Source organism: Delphinapterus leucas, chromosome 18 (assembly GCF_059928025.1).
Source record: "Delphinapterus leucas isolate spDelLeu-1000000601 "Yukka" chromosome 18, BTC_Dleu_Yukka2, whole genome shotgun sequence".
Lineage (NCBI taxonomy): Eukaryota > Metazoa > Chordata > Mammalia > Artiodactyla > Monodontidae > Delphinapterus > Delphinapterus leucas.
In genome coordinates, this window is record NC_143146.1 from 57,146,133 (window position 1) to 57,169,198 (window position 23,066).

Below are 23,066 nucleotides of genomic sequence, written 5' to 3' on the forward strand. Positions count from 1 at the left end.
TCACAACAACCCTGTGAGCTAGGTACTATTACTGCTCACAATTTACAGATAAGAAAAATGAGGCTCAGAGAGGTTAAGTAATCAGCTCAAGGTGCAGAACTTGTAAGAGGTGAAAGTGGGATGAGAAGGCAGGCAATGTAGGTCCAGAGTCCATTCTTTTAACCATTCTGCCTGTGATGACTCAAAAAAATGATCAAGGCAGGGTGTGGATGAGTGGCAGTTTTCTTTAAAGTATAAAATACACACACACACACACACACACACACACACACACACACGGATTGAGTTTCCAAAAGATCACATCCAATTGGGTAGAACTTGAAATGTGGTCCCAGGATAGGTAAGCTTCAGGGAAGAGTGAAGTGGGAATTCTAGGTAAAGAGGAGCATAAGAATAAGCAGGGGGTTACGTTAAGGTGGGCAGCATTTTTAAAATATGAGCAAGTAGTCAGCTAGAAGAAAACAGTAGGAAGCCACTAAAGATTTCTGAACTGGGTTGAGAGGGAATGTTTTAGTAAGATTAATCTTACGACTGGGAAGGAGGCAGGTAGGCTTGGAGGCTACGTAGTCAATAAGGTATCTCCCACGAATAGCCCCAAGAGCTAGTGACAGCCTGGACTACGGTGGTGACAATGGGGGTGGAAGGAAAAAGAAAAAAAAAGCAGGACATATTACAGAATCAGAGATTACAGAACTGGATAACCCAGAGCGTCTGCTAGGAACCAGGCATTGCGGACTCAGGGGCAAGCAGGTGGGGGGCATGAGAAAGTGGAGTCAAAGTGACTAAGCTTTGGGAGCCTAGATCATGGGAACATCAGGACCATCATTAATAGAAGCTCCAAGCTCAGGAGAAGGAGCCCATGCAGAACACGAGGCAGTCAGTCAGCCACGCAGGACGGGGCAATGGGAAAGAGGCCAAGGCTGAAGATAAGGATTTAGAGTCCTCGGCAGAGTTTAGAGTTTAAGGACTGTGGCAAATCCTCCAGCAGTTAAGTTGACAGAAAGGAACAGAACTAAGGAGAAAACTTCTACATACCTATACATAGCTCATGGGAGGAGCGGTAAATAGCCAAGAAATAAGATAAAAAGAGCAGAAGTAAGGAGTAAACCAGAGTAGTGCAGTGTCAAAATAAGGAAGGCTCAAAAAGGAGTGAAAGACCAAGCTTAGAGAGGCCTAAAAAGGCAACGACTCAGACTAATGTTATACTGAAGAACTAAGGATCTGAATTCCTTTCAAAATTTTACACTCGAAGTAAATATCTTATGTAGTGGTAGGGGATTAAGAGGTACAAACTACTATGTATAAAATAAATAAGCTACAAGGATATATTGTACAACACGGAGAATATAGCCAGTATTTTATAATAATTATAAATGGGACATAACCTTAAAAAATTGTGAATCACTGTGTTGTACACTTGAAGCTTATATAATACTGTACAACTCTACCTCAAAAAAAAAGGAAAAAGTATCTTAAATTATTTTTTAACGCTTACAAAGTCTAATCATGTAGGTATTGATGTTATTCCCCTAAACCCAAGATAGGAAACTTCAAGTTCACGAAATACTAAAGAACTGTAAACTCTTCACACTGGAGAAGATAATAGTATGCTGAAAATAGAGGAAGTCATAGCTCCCTGTGATGTCAATCCCACTCGGCGCTCGGTAATTTAAAATACTATTTCATATAACAAAACTGTATTATGGAGTGAAATAAGACTTCACGGAAATTTCACACTTGCCTCAAGTTCATTCAGGTTTGTTTCTCCAATTCCCCCATTTGCCTTCATTCTCCCTTATCTTTATCTTTGTCCTCAAAGAGCCTTATAATTCAGTATAAGAAATGCTTAACATAGGGGAAGGCAAAAGGTGCTACAAAAGCATCTAAGAGGGGCCTTCTCCCAGTCTCGGGGAATCAGAAGCAATGACACAGAGGAATCACACGACCTTTCATCTGGGACACCAAAATAATAAATGCCAAAAACGAGCATAAAACTCTCAAATTTCACCTATGCCCTAAAGTTATAATGGATTTGGAAGGAATTAAACTGAAAGCATGATGTTGACAAAACGGTGCCTGCAGTCAGGAGAAACTGACAAATGTTTTGTTTTTTATTTCAGTACTTTTAATGACTGTATGTCCTACGTCCTATTCTTCCCGTGTAAAATAGGCATATGAATTACCTTTCTGAATTCACTAACTCCTACATAATTAAAGTTCATTTAACCTCACCGGGATGTTCAAAGATAGTTGACAGTGAACTTTTGAGATTCATAGGCAAACTATATTTAGCCTGGGGTTAGCTAGCTTGGTTAAAGTATGATATTAATGAACCCATTGTTCTGAGGTTTATACATTCTGGTAAGTCTCACTTTTCCATGGAGTAAACCTGGCAAGTTATTTTCAGTTGTGCTGCAGATGGTCACAACGTGGATTTAGTTAAAAAGAAGAGAGAGAGATTGAGAAAAAGGAAATAAATCAAGATAACAGTGCCGCCTGGATTACACATCCAGCATCCCAACACATCTCCCTGCTTCTACTCTTCTTCTTCTAGAATCCACTTTTCCCCATCCAGTAGCCAGTGTTATCTTTCAAAAAACACACATAAGACTATGTTGCTCACTGCAACAGGAACCTAACTCCCATGGGCCCCACAGCATCTGGCCCCTGCGACTTCATCGCACACCAACGCCCCCTTGCCCCTCACACCCAACCACCAGGCCTCCCTTCCATTCCTTGAGCAAATCAAGCTCCTTTCCCAGCAGAGCCTTTGTACTTCCTGTGCCCTCTGCCAATACAGAGAGAGATAAACACACAGCCCCCATGCTCATGGAGCAAAGTGTCTCGTTGAAAAGAACAAACCATAGAACTATCTCATGAGGCCCCATGTGATGAGCATAAGTTGGCAGATGAGCATCAGTCTTAGCAGAACAAATTAAGTTTAGGGAAAACTGAAATTAATGCTAATAAGCCATATTCACTGAGGGACTCTAAATTATTAGTAACAACTTAAGACCCAATGTAAACTAGAAATCTCAGCTTCTGCACATAGCATGCTTCCACACCCAGAGAAGCCAACAAATCTCCACAAAGTTATTACAAAAATGGTAACCAGGGGCTTCCCTGGTGGCGCAGCGGTTGAGAGTCCGTCTGCCGATGCAGGGGACGCAGGTTCGTGCCCCGGTCCGGGAGGATCCCACATGCCACAGAGCGGCTGGGCCTGTGAGCCATGGCCGCTGGGCCTGCGCGTCCGGAGCCTGTGCTCCGCAACGGGAGAGGCCACAACAGTGAGAGGCCCGTGTGCCACAAAAAAAAGAAAAAAAGAAAAAAAAAAATAGTGACCAAAAGAATGGTTCACTAACAATAAGAATGCTACACGCAACCCCAGTGAAATTTTAAAGCCAACGTTACTATGCTAGCAGAGTTGTAAAAATGACCAAGAGGGTAGGATGACAGTGTTTCACAACAATATGAGTGTACTTAATGCTACTGTACACTTAAAAATGGTTAAGGTGGTAAATTTTATGTTATGCGTAGTTTACCACAATTTCAAAGTGGGGGCAGGAGTAGCAAAGTGTCAGTACATCTTTAACGCTAAAAAACCTGGACATCCTTGCCCTGGCAAATCATAAAAGCTAAGAGGGTTATGCTCTAAGTTTATTAACTCATGATAGAGAGAGTAAGAATTTGCAAATGCTCATTGAATTAATTACTAGAACTAAAAGAGGAAAAAAAGAAGATACTGAAAAGAACATAATTGTACTTTTAATATGTTTATCTTCATTAATAATTAAAGCACAAATTAAAACAAGTCAAATTAGAAAATTAGCAAAAAAAGGTAAACAATAATAATCTGAGTGAGGGAAATGAATACACTCACACACTGCTAGTGAAAGTAGAGTCAAGGCCCTTTTGCCTCCAGTAACCTAAAAACACAACCTAGGGCTTCCCCGGTGGCACAGTGGTTAAGAATCTCCCTGCCAATGCTGGGGACACGGGTTCGAGCCCAGGTCCGGGAAGATGCCACATGCCGTGGAGCAACTAAGTCCGTGCGCCACAACTACTGAGCCTGCACTCTAGAGCCTGCGAGCCGCAACTACTGAGCCCATGTGCTACAACTACTGAAGCCTGCACGCCTGGAGGCTGTGCTCTGCAACAAGAGAAGCCACCACAGTGAGAAGCCCGCGCACTGCAATGAAGAGTAGCCCCCGCTCTCTGCAACTAGAGAAAGCCCGCGCGCAGCAACAAAGACCCAACACAGCCAAAAATAAAAATAAATTAAAAAAAAAACAACCTAGAATTACACTGTCTGATCTACCATGCTCCCTTCTAGTCAAGAGATCAATGAAGTGTTTATACACACGTATACACGTGTGTTCATGTGTTTGTGTGCTAACACAAATACATGTATATGTATAACATATAAATATAATTAGATCCAGACTGTATGTGTGTAAAATACACACTACACACACACACACCTTTCAGTCATTAGAGGTAACAACTGAAATGGAAGCTAATTTTCAAAACTTAATTCATCATGTGCTATGGCCCATTTCACAAACTAATATTTATTTTCTTACACAGTGTGCACTTATCTGTGACCATTACATCCAAAAAACAGGAGCGCAATGGTAATGTCACTGTTACTGTAAAAAAATTAAATTATTTCATACTCACTAAAATATCAAGGAAAAATTGGAGAAAATGAACAGTAAGCATAAATCAGAAGATTTCCTGGAAGAACTTATTAAACCCTATAATTTCTAAGACACATCAATAACAGAAAATAAGCATTAAATTTTACACTGAAAATGTGCAGGAACATTAAATCTATTTTAAGTGTGCAGGATCTATCAAAACCTGAGCGTTTTAAAGTATTTTCCGGCCTAATGCTGTTATTTTCTTTAAGTGTCTACAAATTCAATCAATCTCATGAATATGTCAACATATTCAAAAGTAGTTTTGACAAAGAATGAAGTTAAATATCCCAGAAGAAAACGAATATCCTGCTCCAAAGTGGAGGTAAACAAATTATATGTTAATTCACAGAGAGTATTTCTAATTAAACAAATTGTCTCTTCCCCCTCAAAAGGGCAAAGTTAAAAACAGATTGCTTATTTAATTCATGGACAGTCCTAACTGTAACATCTAGCTATCAAAGTATCAAGGTTTCATCAAACCTTGCTTTAATATTTATCTAAGACCCTACAATGGTCTAATTCAGAAAGAGTTCAATAACCTCGGAAATGAAAAACTTTGAGGGAAATAAGGTGATGGAAAAAATCGTGAACTGTTAAATGAGGCTGACATTTATTTTAATTGACATGGAAATTATTTTAATCTTGAAGGACCATGAGAGAGAAAAACCCAATTTTTAAAACCATACTTTCAAATAGTGAACTCCATAATAGAGTATGAAAGATAATCTACTGATATCTGGTATAGGAAGAAAATATATTTAAAAAATTTTTTAATCTTAAAAAGTTAAGTAAGACACTGAGCTGTGGTGATATTTAATATGTAAATTGACACTGGCGCCCTCGATCTATCCCTTGGTCAGATGGTCTCATCAATTAGTGCTCAAGCTGTGTTCCAGTTAAGGTTTCCTCAGTGGTAGTTCCACAAAGGTAGAGGAATTTTTAGTAGCACTTGTACTTGATCACTTTTAATGTTTTAAATTTTACCGCAGTTTATGGGCATCTGATTAAGTGAGTTTTATTAACTAAATAACCCACACCAAATGGAGAAATGGCTTTAAAATATTCTTGGCAAAGGAATATAGGATTAGGATGATATTAATAACACAAACACAAGCAAATAAAAGGAAAATGGCATAGGTGAATACTTCTTCTAGCACGAACACCCTATCGACCACAAGTTGACAAGTGCACGATGATAATCAGATCTACAAAAAAAGAAGCCCCACAAAACTATCAAGAATTCATCTGAAATCTGTATGTCCACCACCAAACAGGCAATCACAGTCCTAAATATATATATTGTGCTTTGATAATTGAGTATGAAGCCATCACTGTTAGCAAGATATCTAAAAGTTGAACACCCAGATCATAAAATATCTATATTTTTTAACGACATGTTTTAAGCCATGCAACACTCAATTCAGTTCGCTCAACATTTTACAACACGCACAAAATATTCCTAACAGATAGTCATGTCACATTAGGAAAATACTTTGCTCTTCCTCCTATGGCAAACATGAGTAAATATTAAAAAAAAAAAACAAAACAGCATAGTAACAAATTAAAATGCAATCCTTTATCAGGAAAACACTGCCAGAATTATAGGAAAGATTGCTTAATGTTTGAAGAAAGAAGTACTGGAGCAAATTATTTAGTCCAAAAGGTTGGATATAAGATAAAAAGACACATTTCTTACACGCCTCAGCCTATGCTATTTGCTAGATTCTGTTTCCAATGTAAAACATTGTGTTTTTGTGTGTATGAAGAATTAAAGAAAAGTTTTACTGGAGAAGATGTACTCTCCACAGCAAATTTCTTCTTTTATGAATTGTATGTGTAACTTCTGATGGAGCAGCTTTCACTAGAACAGGGATTGTCAGATAAATCAGATAGCAACGCATGTGAAAATCAATGAGTCATTCCGTACAGGCAAGTTATCGCAGCAAAGGAGTTGAAATAAGAAGTGTGCACTAGTATCATCAATGTGGTTAATTTTATTTTTTTTAAAAAAATCCTTAAAAGTAGAATAATCATTAGGGTATTTTTAATGAGATAGGGAACAGCTAAAAATTCTTTTTCCTCTATTAGGCTTGCTAGCTATCTACTGTAAAGAACGTTAAAGAATTGTTGAACTTAAAAGATGGGCTATAATAGACCTAGAGTCTGTCATACAGAGTGAAGTAAGTCAGAAAGAGAAAGACAAATACCGTATGCTAACACATATATATGGAATTTAAAAAAAAATGTCATGAAGAACCTAGGAGTAAGACAGGAATAAAGACACAGACCTACTGGAGAACGGACTTGAGGATATGGGGAGGGGGAAGGGTGAGCTGTGACAGGGCGAGAGAGAGGCATGGACATATATACACTAACAAACGTAAGGTAGATAGCTAGTGGGAAGCAGCCGCATGGCACAGGGTTATCGGCTCGGTGCTTTGTGACCGCCTGGAGGGGTGGGATAGGGAGGGTGGGAGGGAGGGAGACGCAAGAGGGAAGAGATATGGGAACCTATGTATATGTATAACTGATTCACTTTGTTATAAAGCAGAAGCTAACACACCATCGTAAAGCAATTATACCCCAATAAAGATGTTTAAAAAAAAAAGGATGGGCTATGGATTTTTTCTTTTACAAAAGGAAAAGCATTCACAGTTTGCTGAGCTTTTCTGTGATGACAAGAGGTTAAGCCACCAAGCACAATCTTCTAAACAAACACACTGAACTTGTACCTTCGACGTAAAGGGAATGTTTCAACAGTTCATGAGAGAAAGACTGCTTTTTGGGAGTAACTTCTATGGGAATTTTAAAGATGGATGTTTCAAAACAGCTCCATCATTTTGTGATTGGTACTAAAAATGTTGAGAGAGCAATTTTTAAAAACCTCTCATTTAAAAGCTTGGAACACCCAAAAGCTTGGAAACAGAACTTTTAACCCATTTCAAAATCTTCCAGAAGAAGCACATAAGGTTTCTAATCCATTTCTTAAAATGATGGAAATTAAAATCCCTCCCATTAGGTGCAAGGTCAGACTATTAGGGGCCAGCCAAATATCACCAAAACCTCTGCATAACTGGATGGTATTAAAATCTTAGGATCATGATTTAGGAATCATTGCCATTTGAATCTATGTATCTTTGTGAACCATCCCTGACAGCCATTTAAAAAGTATCAAAATAAACTGACCATGGAATCCGATTCATATTGCTGTCAAAGAGATTAACCAAGATTTTTAAAAATTATGAAGCATGTTACAGAGTAGACATCCTCACCATTTTGTAATTTGTACTGAAATGTTGAGAGTGATCTAAAAAACCTCTCATATCTGCACACTCAAGATACATACTTATATTAGGGGTGAGCTTAAAAAAACTTCTGATTTATAGAGGTGAACAATAAAAAACTAATTTATGTAACAAATTTGATCCCCCATTTCCTATCAAGCCAAACTTGAATAGAAAATAAAATGAAGCCCAATTGACACATATATATATACACTAATATGTATAAAATAGATAATAAGAACCTGCTGTATAAAACAATAAATTCAAAAGAAAATGAAGCTCAAAAGCAGAGCCACTAAGTAGTATCCAATTTTTCACTGAAAAATTATCAAGATAGAATTTACATATAGATATCTCCATTCCTAGTGGAGTCTTCATGTCACAACTGAATACATTTCCAAGAACGTAAATGAGGTGTTAAATCCTTTAGGATAACTTCCTCTTCATTTTAGGTAACCTGACATACTTAGTAGACTAATGAAAAAGGTTATCTAAATTTGGCAATACCGATATAGACCTATTAAGAAACTGTATCATAGGAAAATGAATATATCTAAACAAAGGTTTCGGAATTTAGACTACTTAATTAGAAAACATGCATAAAATGTATCTTCATTCGAATAGTCCTACATCCACCACCAATACCAAGAGTTCAGAGAACAAAGAAGGTAACTGGGAGGAGGTGATTACTGGTTTGTTTTTGTCTTTAACGCAATGAACTGTGCAACTAAAACAGCAAAGCTCTGGTTCATGTGAAAAGTGGAAGCAAAGCTGATCACTGTTAAAAACGTGATAGCCATTACAAGATTGTTTTTAATGACTTTTTAAAGACAATATTGAAAATACAAGAGTTCATTATTAAGTCATGTTTTCCATGAAGAAAAGGCTTATATTTAGAAGAGTAGAATACCACCAACTTAAAAAGTGGACGACATATTTAAAATGTTTTAAATTACTTATGAAAAAAATGACTGAGCCCTTATAGTTCAAGCTAGAAATTTTAGGAAGTATTTTATAAACTATTTTATACAGATATATTTTAATTAATGTGATAATAGTGACTGACTTTTAAATATGAAGATTATTCTCTGCTTTCAAAGGACTATTATAAATTTAATTTTGAAAATAAAGAAATGCAGTACCATTCTTAGCAAAGAAATTTGTTTGTAAGTTTTTAAGATGCCCAAGGTAATTAGTTCCCTATTATTTCAGACATATTCATTTTCTCCAACTTATCAGTACCTCAGCAAGAAAAAGAAGTTCTATACGTCGGTGTACTTTTTGCTCTACAAAGAGACAACTTGATTGGAAGGGAATAAATAGCTGTTGTCCCACAGTGTTCTTTGGCACCACTCAATTTTCCAAATAAAAATGTACGCTAAGCTCACAAGTGGCACGGAGCTATTCTAAAGAATCTTGGGCAATTCAAGCAAGAAAAACAAAAAGAATATAATGTACATTATCTCAAAACAATGACTCACAGTTAATGAGTATTTTAAGTGATTGCAAAAGGCTGAAGGGATTAGTTTATTCCAACTACCAAATGCCAGGCTACCAGGAGTGTTTTTATTACTCAGAATCTAGAAAAACAGGCCTTAAAACTACAAAAAGGTTTTTTGGATAGATTTTTAAAGTTTCCTTTGAGAAACATACAATGTTAAATGGCAAACTGAGTTTTTCCATTCTAAATTTCTCTAACACAAAGCGTAAACCGAGTCAAGGCAAAAATTAAGTCTTAGAGAAACGAGCGCTTGGGCCCACTACAGAAACGGTGCAGAGAACCTCGTGAACTGAGGAATGGAAACAGAAACGCTGACAGTGCATATCTTCCTATAAGAACGGAAGTATGAGAGAAAAAGAGTAAATTAATGAAAGGAGGAGCTAGACAAACAAGATTCACTTCACATCACCGTAAATGTTTTTTTTAAAGTATTGTTCTTAAACTCGAATTCTCACTAAATATCCCTTTCCCAGAGGTGATCACAAGTCAGCACCACTTGGGAGTTCAGGAAGTCATCACAACTGCATTTAAAGACAAATCAAAACTAGCTTGAATATTTTATTTCCAAAGTTAGAAACCAATCTAATTTTCTCTGTTTCGGAAGCCCTGAATAATGGAACCATGATTAAGTGCCAATTATTTTCGTACACTATCAGAGTCTAGAAATAAACTCTAGGCTATTTTTCTCAAATTACATTCTTTTATCATCCAAGAAAGGCAGGGGGCTGGGAGAAAATATAAAGTTAATTCAGCTTTTACAGAAAATTCTTTCAGTAACATTATTGTGAGCTTATCTTCCATTGATTACTTTCCTTCCTTTTTTTTAATTCCTTAGTAGAAGAAAAATAAAGGTGGCATCTTAAGAGTTGATGAAATGAAGGGTACAAGCCACTTACTGTGCGAAGTACTGGCAAATGGTAAGCAAAAGCCAACAAGATCCTCGGTCTCTTAAGGACTTTTAGCTAGAGGGAGAGATGGCACACCAAAATGTAAAAGTGTAAGCACGGATACAATAGGTACATGGCACTATGAGAGCCAACAGGTGGTGATCTGACCTGTTCAAGCACATCCGAGGTGTTCCTGAGGTAAGGAAATGACCACCCAGCTAAGGCAAAAAGGATGAGGGAGAGACAGAGTAAAAACAATAAGTGACCAAGGATGAGAGCAGAGAGGTAAATAAGAACTTAGTCTTTCTGGGTTTCACAAATGACATTAAGGATTTTTGTCTCTATTCTACCCGTGGATTCTAAGAGCAATAGGAGGCAGCTGACTGTTTTAATTAAAAGTATAATATATATAAAGGTATAACGTCAATCAAACTCGTATCTTGAGACACATCACTCTGGCTGTACTGTGGAGAATGAATTTGATTAGCACAGGGATGTACACGAGGAGACCAATTAGAACTCTTATGGTTCAAGTTAGGAAATAACAGACGAAGCCAGGACACTGACAACAGAGAAGCAGGTTACTGAGATTTCAGACACAAAAATCAACAGGACTGGATGACAGGTGGGGTAAAGGAGGTGTGAGGAATACACATATGCAGAATGTTACCTAGGATCCCAGCATGCATAACTTGGATGCAGGGGGCGATAGTCTAAACTGGGGAATGCTAAAGGAAGACCACATTTGAGGGGGGAAAGATCATAAATTCATACATGTTTGAAGTGCCCTTGGGGCACACAGAAAGGAAAAGAGATGCCAAGTAGGTCGTTCGATCTCTAAAGTTGGACCAGTATTACTGAACTTGAGTCATCAGTATAAAGGTAATTAGTCTTAAGAGTATGGATAGAGACGCAAAGAACTAAGAGATAACGACTGAGGAAACAGCCTTAGAAACTCCAATACGTAAAGTAAAGCCTGGGTAAAGAATGGGCCTGCAATACAGACTAAGAACCAGCCAGAGAGATATGAGGAAATCAGAGGAGTGAAGACTCAGAGTCCGAAACGTCAGAAGAGGAGAATTCCATCGATCACGCCGAATGCTGAGAGCACACGTATGACAAGGTATGAAAACGGTCTGTTTGATTCAGTGATAAAGTCACCGATCACCTCAGTAGTATTATTTCAATGAAGTTAAGAGGTAGAAACAAGCTTGGAGTAGACTGAGAAGTGAGTGGCATTGAAAGAAACAAAGAGAATGTTATACAGAATGTTAAGTTTGCATACATACAGGAAGAGGTGGGGCAGTGCCTACAGTTAGAAACCATTTTCTTTAAATTGGAGACACTTCAACATAGTTTTTGTGCGTATGAGAAAGATCTAGTTGAAAGGAAGAATTATGAAAAGGAATAAAAACATCATCTGAGATTTTTTTAGGACATCTGAGAAAGGAGAGGTAATGTAACGTACAGCACAGGTAAAGGATAAAAAGGATGGGTGCTGCAAAGGTAAGATTCATGTCTGGCATCAGAATGAAGTCTTTCTCTTTAAAGTAGGAAGGGAGGTATCTGTTGAGAAAGCTGCATATTACTCAAGGTAAGTGTATTCTAAAATAATAAAATTTTAGTTAAATGACGGAAACACTTTCATGTTTATTTCAGTATCTGGCACATGGAAAAATGCTTTATATAGTCTGTTTAATCCTCATAACAACCCTGTAACCCTGTGCATGTTTATTAGCTCCTTCACAAATAAGGAAACTGATGCTCACAGAGGTTAAACAACTTGCCCAGGGCGAATGGCAGCACTGAGTGCTCAAAACCAAACACTGACTCTCTAGCCGAAGCTCAGTCAGTACGCTGGACCATCTCTCGGTGGGCTTGAGACTGTCCCTCAAGCACCCATACTGTCAGTACAGATCGATGGTTTCTGGAACACTTAATATCCTAACTCTCGTACTGCTTGGATGAAAGTTATGTTGGCCCCATTATTAAATAACATTAACTTTATTTATGGCCTAGGCAGTAAGGCTTCATAAATAAGCCTAGGTAGCAGGACTTCATAAATTGACCTCTGTAATCACTACTTCACACTACTGAGAAAGAATCCCACAGATTTTTTCTTTTTTTAGTCTTCTATTGCTTACTTTCCAGGACTACGACAACTATGCAACAGCATTAAAGTGGCACTGCAATTCACCTATTTACGTGTGGATCGCCCTCACTAGATATGGGCATCGCGAAGGCTGCCTACGTCTTCCTCACTGAAATATCTGTTCAGTGCCTACTGTGTGACAGCTACTCTGCCAGGTGCTAAGAAACAGTATAAACAAGACAGACGTGATCCCTGGTCTCAGGAAGTCAGGCAATAAATCGATAAACAACATATGCTTTTAAACTGAGAAAAATACTAGGAAGGAATCAGTATCAGAGAATGGAGGTCAAGATGTAGAACTGAATGTTTAGCTACAGTGACTAGGGAAGGCATCTCTGAAAAGGAAACATTTAAGCTGAGACCTAAAAGCAGAGGAAGGGGCATTCCAGTCACTGGGAATCCCCTAACATAGGGGATAAACAATTTAGAGACTAAATGAAATACACCCAAGGCTGGCTGGAGAGCAGGAGTAAGGGTAAAGCTGGAGGTGAGATCATAGGCCATGATAAAGTATTTGGATTTTATAGTTTTTACAAAGAAGAGCACTGAGTATTCAGCAGGAAACAGTTACGATTTTATTTATACTTTAAAATCATTATAAATCCTATTCTATGAAGAACACAGAAGTCACGAGGTAAAACAAGGAGACCAGCGAGGCCTACTGCAATAGTTCAGGCGAGGGACGACGGCAGCCTGGAACAGAAGTTGGTAGATGGAAATGGTGAGACGTTGGACAGGTCTGAGAGAGATTTAGGAGGTAGAGCTGATCTTTGAAAAAAAGAGTAAAGGCAATTCAAAGGTGAAAGGACAGTCTTTTCAAAAAACGCTGTTAGAACAAATAAACATCCATATTGGGAAAAAGATGTATCAAGCTAAACACTGGCCTTATCTCAACACTGAGGAGGATATAGAGACGGAAAATAAGCATATGAAAAGATGCTCAATATCAGGCCATTGGGGGACCGCAAATTAAAACAGTGAGGTACCACCACACAGCTATCAAAGTGGCTACAATTCAAAACACTGACAACACCAAACGCTGGCAAGGATGTAGAACAGGAATTCTCATTTACTGCTGGTGGGAATGCAAAATGGGACAGCCACTTTGGAATGCAGTTCGGTGGTTTCTTAGAAATCTAAGCATAGGCTTACCGTTTAAGATCCAGCAGTTGCACTACTAGGTATTTTCCCAAATGCATTGAAAACTTACGTCCTCAAAACACCTGCACACAAATGTTTACAGTAGCTTTCTTTACTCATAAGTGCCAAAAAGTAGAAGCAACCAAGATGTCCTTCAATAGGTGAAGGACAAACTGGCGGATCTATACCGTAATAGAAAGAAATGTGCTATCAAGCCACACAAAGATAAGGACAATCCTTAACTGCATGTCGCTAAGTGAAAGAAACCAGCAGAAAAGGCTACATACTGTATGATTCCAACTATATGACATCCTGAGACGGACAAAACTAGAGAGACAGTAAAAACATCAGCAGGTGCCAGGGATTGAGGTGGTGATAAAATATCCTAATGGTGGATACATGAAACTACACATTTAGCAAAACCCACAGAACTGTTGACACAAAGAGTGAACCCGAATGTAAACTATTTAATGTATCAAAACTGGTTCAACCACAACAAACGTACCAAACTAATGCAAGATGGTAGCAAGGGAAACGAGGGAAGGGGAATTAATATAGAAACTCTCTGTACTTTCTGGTCAATTTTTCTGTAAACCTAAAACTGCTGTAAACAATAGTAACAATGTTAAAAAAAAAAAAAAAGTCCCAAAACAAACAACTGGACTAACGAAAAACAAATAGATTGTATATGGGAGGTGAGGAAGAGACCACTCCATGGTTTTTCACATGAGATGAACATCATGATTCTGCACTGAGATGAAGAGAAAAATAGTCCAAGGTTGAACATGTTTTTTAATTTAAGTAGTTTAATTAAACCACTTGATATCCAAGTGGATATCAAGACTGGAGCTTTGAGGAGGTGGCTGGGCAGGGGATAAAAATTGGGGGAGTTAAAAAAAGAAAAAGTATTAAGCCATGGGAATGGATAAAATCATCTAAGTGCAAAGGTAGAAGAGGTGAGAGGAAAAACTCAAGGACTGAGAAGGGCATTTCAGAAGGTGGGAGTGTTCAACTACACTGAATTCTGCTAAGAGGTCAGAAGGCACAGGTAAGCATCCAGGGGATCTGGCAACAGGGAGGGCCTGGGTAACTTTGACAAGAGCAGTCACAGTGGTCTGAGATGCAAAAGCCACATCGGGATAGACTGAGAAGTAAATAAAATTTGAGAAATCGTAACAATATGAGTAGACAATTCTTGGTAATAAATGTGAGTAGAGACTGCAGTATAAGTTAGAGGGTGAAGAAAAGGTCAAGTTGGCTTCCTTTTTTTTTTCTCTCTTTTTTTTCCTCTTTTGGCCACACCACATGGCATGTGGGATCTTAGTTCCCCAACCAGGGATCGAACCCACATCCCCTGCATTGGAAGTGTAGAGTCTCAACCACAGGACTGCCATGAAAGTCCCGCTTCCTTTTCTTAAGATAACATATGACAGCATAATTAGATGGTGATGGGAATGATCCAGTAGAGAGGGAAATTTGCTCATAGAAAATACTAAAGCCACAAAATCCTTGACAAGATACAACAGATAGATCCAGGCTCTAGACAACAATGGGAAAAAGCCTTTGAAAAGAAGGGTATGGGGGTAGAAGCATCTCAATATCTCCAATGCTTGGGAGATGCATGAAATTTGGTAAGTGGATGCTCAAGAGAATTAAATGAATCAAATTAAAGTAGTGAAATGCTTTTAGAAGGCGCCTAGCAAAGCACCACTACGTGTAAATGTTAGGACTCAAACTAAATTGGAATTATACTTAATATCAAAGAAGACAGAAATAGAGTGTAAGGCAAAATAAATTTTAAAAGGACAAAGCCAATGAACAGAAAAGTTACAAACAAGATAGATATGAATCTAACTACATCAATATTGCTTTAAATGTAAATGGTTGAAATATACCAATTACAAGACAGAGGCTGTCAAATGGATTAAAGAAAAGAAAGACCTAACTGTATGTTGTCTATAAAAAACCCACATTAAATACAAAGATACAGGTAGATTACAAGTAAAGGGATAAGAAAGATACTGTGATAATACTAATTAAAAGAAAGCTAGAATAGGGCTTCTCTGGTGGCGCAGTGGTTGGGAGTCCGCCTGCCGATGCAGGGGACGCGGGTCCGGGAAGATCCCACATGCCGCGGAGCGGCTGGGCCCGTGAGCCATGGCCGCTGAGCCTGCGCGTCTGGAGCCTGTGCTCCACACAACAGGAGAGGCCATGGCAGTGAGAGGCCCGCGTACCCAAAAAAAAAAAAAAAAAAAAAAAAAGAAAGCTAGAATAACCACATTAATTTCAGGAAAACCAGACTTCAGAACAAGGAAAAGTTATCAGAGATAAAGAGGGGCATATTACAAAACAATGAAGGAGTCAAGTCTCCATGAAGATATAACAATCCTTAATATTTGTTTGCTTAACAACAGAGCATCAATATATGTGAGCCAAAAACTGACAGAACTGAAGTGAGAAATTGATGAATCCACTATTATACTTAAAAGACTTCAACACCACTCCACCAGTAACTGACGGATCCAGCAGGCAGAAAATCTGTAAAGACAGTTGAACTGAACAGCACCATCAATCAACTGGATCTAACTGACATCTAAAGATTACTTCATCCAACAACAACAAAATATACCTTCTCAAGCTCACATGGAGAATTCACCAAGATTAAGGGCCATAAAACACACCACAAAATTTTAAAAGAATAGAAAGCATACTAAAAGTACGCTCTCAGACACAAGGGAATTAAACTAAAATTAGTAAGATACCAAGTATTTACAGATAAATGAAAAACCCCTAATAGTTAGAAATTAAACACCACCTCTAAATGATACATTGGTTTCAAAAGTCTCAAAAGAAACTTTTAAATATTTCAAACTAAAAGAACATGAAAAAAGAATTTATCAAAATTCTGGGATACAGCAAAAGCAGTGCTTAGAAGAGCGACATAAACCTAAGGCAAGTAGAAGAAAAGAAATAAAAATTAGAGAAGTCAATGAAACTGAAAACAGTAAAACAGAGAAAAATCAACAAAACCAAAGTCTGGTTATTTTATCAATAAAATTGATAAATCTCTAGCTGGGCTAACAAATAAAATGAAGGAAGACACAACCCACTAACATCACAAAGGAAAGAGGAGCCACTACTACTGATCCCATGGATATTAAAAGGATAGTAAGGAGTATTATGAACAACTCTATCTCCACAAATTTGACAACTTCGATGAAATGAACCAATTCCTTAAAAGATATAATCTACCAAAACTTACACAAGAAACAAACTGAAAAGGCTTACATCTATTAAAGAAACTGAATTGACAATTAATAACCTTCCCAAGCAGAAAATACAAAGCCCAGGTGGTTTCACTGATGAATTCTATCAATGTTGAATAAAATGACACCAGTTGTGTACAATCTCTTTCAGAAAATAGAAACGAGAACGATTCCTTTCTCATTCTATGAGGCAAGTCTAATATCAAAATCAGACAAGACATTACAAGAAAGGACAATTACAGACCAGTGTCTCATTAACCTTGATACAAAAATCCTTGACAAAATATCAACAAATTGAATGCAATAATATGTAAAAACAATTATACACGGGCTTCCCTGGTGGCGCAGTGGTTAAGAATCCACCTGCCAATACAGGGGACACGGGTTCGAGCCCTGGGCCGGGAATATCCCACATGCCGCGAAGCAACTAAGCCCGTGCGCCACAACTACTGAGCCTGCTCTCTAGAGCCCGGGTGACACAACTACTGAGCTCACGTGCCACAACTACTGAAGCCTGTGCGCCTAGAGCCCATGCTCCGCAACAAGAGAAGCCACCGCTATGAGAAGCCTGCACACCACAACGAAGAGTAGCCCCTGCTCACCGCAACCAGAAAGACTGCATGCAGCAACAACGGACCCAACACAGCCAAAAAAGTAATTTAATTAATTAATTTAAAAAGAAAAGAAGAATTATACACCATGGCCAAGTTCCATTTATTCTACATATGTAAAGCTGATTTAGTATTCAAAAATCAATTAGAAACATTAAAAACTAAAGAAAAAACATGATCATATCAATACGTACAGAAAAAGCATTTGACAAAAGTCAACACCAATTCATGATTTAAAAAAAAGCACACAAACAAAAAACCTTTGAGGAACCGGAACTAGAGGGGAACTTCCTTAATGTGATAAAGAATATCTACAAAAAACCTACAGCTAACATCATACGTATTGGTGAGAAACTAGATGCTTTCCACCCAATATCATGAACAAGACAAGCAAGTCCCCTCTTACCATTCTTATTCAACATTGTTGTGGGAAGTCCTAGCCAATGCAATAAGCAAAGGAAGTGAAAGGTATAAAGACTGAGAAGGAAAACATAAAACTGTCTTTGTTTCCAGAAGACATGACCGTGTATACCGGAAGTCCCTAAAGCAAGGAAAAAATACCTGCAATTAGTAGGCAACTATAGCAAGGTTGCAAGATACAGGTAAAGTTGTTTTCCTATATATCAGCAACAAACAGCTGGAATTTAAAATACACCATTTGCACTAGCACCAAAAAAAAAAAAAAATACTTAGGTATAAATCTAACAAAATGTGTCTATGTGAGGAAAAAGTACAAAATGCTGATGAAAAATCAAAAAGATCTAAATAAATGGAGAGTAACTGCATGTTCACAGATAGGAAGACTAAATATGGTTAGATGTCGGTTCTTCCCAACTTGATCTTTAGATCCAATGCAATCCCAATAAAAACCCCAGCAAGTCATTTGTGGACAAACTGATTCTAAAGTCTATATGAAAAGGTAGAAGAGCTAGAATAGTAGGTACAATACTGAAGAACAAAGTTAGAAGTCTGACACCCAATTTTAAGACATACCGAAAAACTATAGTATTCAACACAGTGTAGTATCAGCAAAAGAACAGACCAATAGAACGGAATAAAGAACCCAGAAGCAGAAACATACAAATATAGTCAACTGACCTTTGAAAAAGGAGCAAAGAAAATTCAAAGGAAAAAGGACAGTCTTTTCCTAAACACTGGCCTTACACCTTTCACAAAAGTTAACTCAATGGATCACAGGCCTAAAGGTAAAACTCAAAACTGTGAAACTTCCTGAAGATAACATAGGAGAAAATCTAGGTCACCATGGGTTTGACAATGAGTTCTTAGATACTCCACTAAAAGCACAAAATAGAAAAAAGAAAAAAAATTGATGAAGTTGGCTTCATTAAAATTTTAAACTTCTGCTCTCTAAGAGACACTGTTAAGAGAATGAAGACAAGCCACAGACTAGGGGAAAATACTTGCAAAACACTTATCTGGTATAGGACTGATATCCAAAACATTCAAAAAACTTTTAAAACTCAACAGAAAGAAAACTGATTTTTTAAATGGGCAAAAGATCTGAAAAGACACCTCCCTGAAGAGGATATACAGACGGAAAATAGTATCATTAGAGAACTGCAAATAAAACAGTAAGATGCAACTATACACCTATCGGTGGGACTACAATCCAAAACACTGACACCACCATACGCCTGCAAGGAGATAGGACAACAGGAACTCTGGTTCACTGCTGGTGGGAAGGCAAAATAGTCCTGGTTCACTTTGGAAGACAGCTGGGCAGTTGCTCACAAAGCTAGGCACAGGCTTTACCGTAAGATCCAGCAATTTCACTACTAGGTATTTTTCCCAATGCGTTGAAATCTGTCCTCCAAACACCTACATATAAATGTTTATAGCAACTTTGTTCATAAGTGCCAAAAATTGGAAGCAATCAAGATGTCCTTCAAAGATGAATGGATAAACAAACTGTGGTAAATCTATATGATGGAATCCCATTCAGTAATGAAAAGAAATATGTTATCAAGTCACAAAAAGACATTGTATATCGCTAAATGAAGGAAACCAGCCTGAGAAGGCTAAAAACAAAACTACAGATTGCCAGAGGTGGGGAGGGGCGGGAAGGGAAGGATGAGTATAGGTGGAACACCATCTGTAGGCAGGTGAAACTATTCTGTATGACACTATAATTATGATACATGACATTATGTATATGGCAAAGCCTGTAGAACTGTATGACACGAGTGAACCCTAATGTAAACTATGGATTTCAACTAATAATGATGCATCAGTATTAGTTCATTAATTGTAACAAAATACACCACACAAGATGTCAACAATAGAGCAAACTATGGTAAGGAAAATTGTATAAATGAGGGGGGGGCAGGGGGAGGACTGTACTTTCTGGTCGATTTTTCTGTAAAACTACTCTCAAAAAATGCATATTAAATCAAAAATCCCTTTTATCTACTTTAAACACTGAGGTTCTATGTGAAATTTTCCTGAGAATATGCATTCTTTTTGGCAAAGATATTTGACAGTCAATGGTGTGATACAATTCTTTAGATTTTGATAAATCTTTTAAACCCCATTTTCGTTGCTTGATTATGTGCCCTTGGGCAGGCGTTGTAGCTTCTGAGTTTCAGCATCTTTGTGTGTAAAATAAAAAATTACCTTTCTCATAGGTCAACCGGATCTAATTAGATAAATATATGTAAAGCACTTAGCAAAAGCTGCACAGAGTAGGCATGTAAATGGTTGTTCTTTTCTTTCTCCCTCATTTGTCCCCAAATTCTAACTCCGGTAAGGTAGAACACAACCTGTCTCAAACCAGTATTTCTCAAACAAAGGTACGCATACCCTAAAGGTACATGCAACCATTAAATAAACACCTTGTGTCTTCCTGGGGCTCAATTTAAAATCTGGGGGGAAAAAGCTATTTAACTGGTAACTTAAAACACTGTTATACCAAAACAACGTTGCTTGAGTATTTGCACTATATTTCAAGAAGCAACACAGACTGAGCTTTCATTAGAATTTTGGTCACACTCCCAGACTTCCAGGGCCACTTCTCCACCATCTTCAGCTGTTCGGGGTGTATCTCAAACTTCTCCACTGAAGCACTGACTTTCCTTTCTAGTTTTAATTATGTTACTAAACACAAGTTCATTTTCTTCTCAATGTCAGTGCCGTGTCAACAGTTTAGCTCCAGAGGGCCTGGCTCCTCTTAAATTACTAAGGACAACCTGAAAAATAACATTTTACATTACACAAGCCATTTAATATGGAATTTATAGTTATATGAGTCAAAATTAAGCAATAATTGAAATGAAGATGGTACTTCTTTGATTGCTTTCTCAAGGTCTTAGCTATTACCTTGAGTGAATTTTTTTCTTCTCCTCTGAACTGTGCACATTAGTCTGTACTGGCCTAACTTTTTGAAACAAAATTTTTTGTATATCACTGTGTAACTCTTTTGTCCAAGAGAATCTCGTAAAATTAAGCATCTGACTGGCTAAATACGTAAGGATAAACAAAATGGTATGAGTCACAGGGCTAAACATAAGCTGAGCGTGTACTGTGTTGGTTCAGTGTCACACGTTAAGAATAAACTGAAGCATGTTCAGAGATCGACAAAACTCTTAAGGATTTCAAAACCATGCTACATGAATAAGAGCAAAAAATAAAATGGAGGTGTGCTTAATCTGTTGGGGGGGCGGGAAACTTGCGCTTGGAATTGATGGAGTATAACAGCCATCTTAAGATACCTGAAGGCTATCATATTTGAAGGGCATCAGACTCGCGCTACGTTGCCCAGAACTAGGACTAACATGATGAGGTCATACTCCACGTTGCCCAGAACTAGGACTAACGTGATGAGGCAATAAAGTACAGTTAAGTACAGATCTCTGAGCCTGGAGTCAAGAGACTTGAATCCTACAGCAGACCTTTAATAAACTATGTGATATTAGAATTACATGTATTGTTCCCAGATATCAATTATCTTGTACGTAAAATTTTACATATTTTCTTTTACAGATAAGGATGCTAATCTAGCTAATTTCTAAGGTAATTTTCAAATAAAAAATGACATGGAAGCATATTCTGGGTCAACTTCTTACCATCAGAGCATCCCTGAACATGGAATCGGCTACCTCACCGCTGTAGTGAGTGCTGTCTCTAGATCATAGCAATATGATCATTTGCTCTGCATAAAGGCAAATGCAGGACAGACAGCAAACTATTTTAAATAAAAGCCAAATGTCCACGAGCTGATGTCCTTATAAAAAGAATCAAAAAGATAGGATGGAAGGTTACTCTGTTTTCTATACTGCCATCTATTGAGTAAATTATACTAGTAGTGTAATTCTAGAAAAAAATCCTAAATCATTTTTTTAGCTCACCTGTACCGAGTACTGCATTTTCCTTTGTTTCTAGATATACTACATATTATGCTAACACTTGATTCTTTGAACCTACTTAATATACCTTACAGAACAACAGTATAACTTTCTTGTCTGAACAACTTTATATACTAGCCAACATATTATTTCTTAATCCTTAATATAACAGATTCCCGAATTACAGTGTAAGTTTATAAAACTCGAATTTCTCAAACCGAAGTTAAAATTACTCAGTACAGCTACTGTTTTCTAAATTCTAGGTTTCATTGAACAAAAACAGGCAGACACAGCAAACACGAAGCCAGGCAATAACCTCAAGGAATCTGTACTCAACTTTCCATTCGAAGTACAATATTTTAACAGTTCTCAGGGCTTAAGGAATACTAAATTAAATATGGATCATAAACATTACGAGAGTAAGGGTAGGAGATGCCACGGGATATATTCAGGCCAGGTACCAAAAGGGTACAATGTCTGCAGATACTTGTTTCTAAATGCACTCCAAAGTCATGCAAAAACAAATCTGTGGTTTATCCATTGCTCTTCTCTGAGAGAGATTTTTAAGAAAAATTATTTTCCTAACTCTACATCTGTCTGAAAATCAAAGGATATCTGTTGTAGTTTACTTTATCATCAGACATTGCACGGAACACATTTTGAACATTTTTTCTACCTATGCCATACCTTACCTCTTGGGTAGAGATCCCTTTGATCGTAATTCCTGAAAACTCCGATGCACCCTTCATAGTTCCCTAGTGTTTTTTTTACTGCAGTGATCTAATTACCTTAGATGTACATTTAGTGGGAAAAAACTTTAAAGAGCACCTATGTGCTTATTTTGGAAACACAAATCTTTCACATTTCAGGACTACGTTACTGTGAATTTTTTTAAATGGGAAATAAAAATACCTGAATTTTAAAAAATCAAGAAATCGCTTAGGACATCTAGGCACTGACATTTTGCTCAATTGTTTCAATACAGCAAAATACAGTAAGATCTGTGCACATATTTAACAATAAGCTACAAGGTCAGTACTTTGCAGGCACACTGCTTATGTTACCTTTACCTTTTTTAAAACAGAAGCTATGTTAAAAAAAAAAAAACTGTTTCCTCACTAAAGAACAAAACAAAACTTTTTCCTATAGCTAATCCCATGA

General features: G+C 37.6%; 1 protein-coding gene across 1 annotated transcript in view; it reads right to left on the bottom strand.

Annotated features, from left to right (window-relative positions):
- Positions 1 to 23,066, bottom strand: part of TSC22D1 (TSC22 domain family member 1) — a 136,223-nt gene that overhangs the window by 77,320 nt on the left and 35,837 nt on the right. The window lies entirely within an intron of this gene.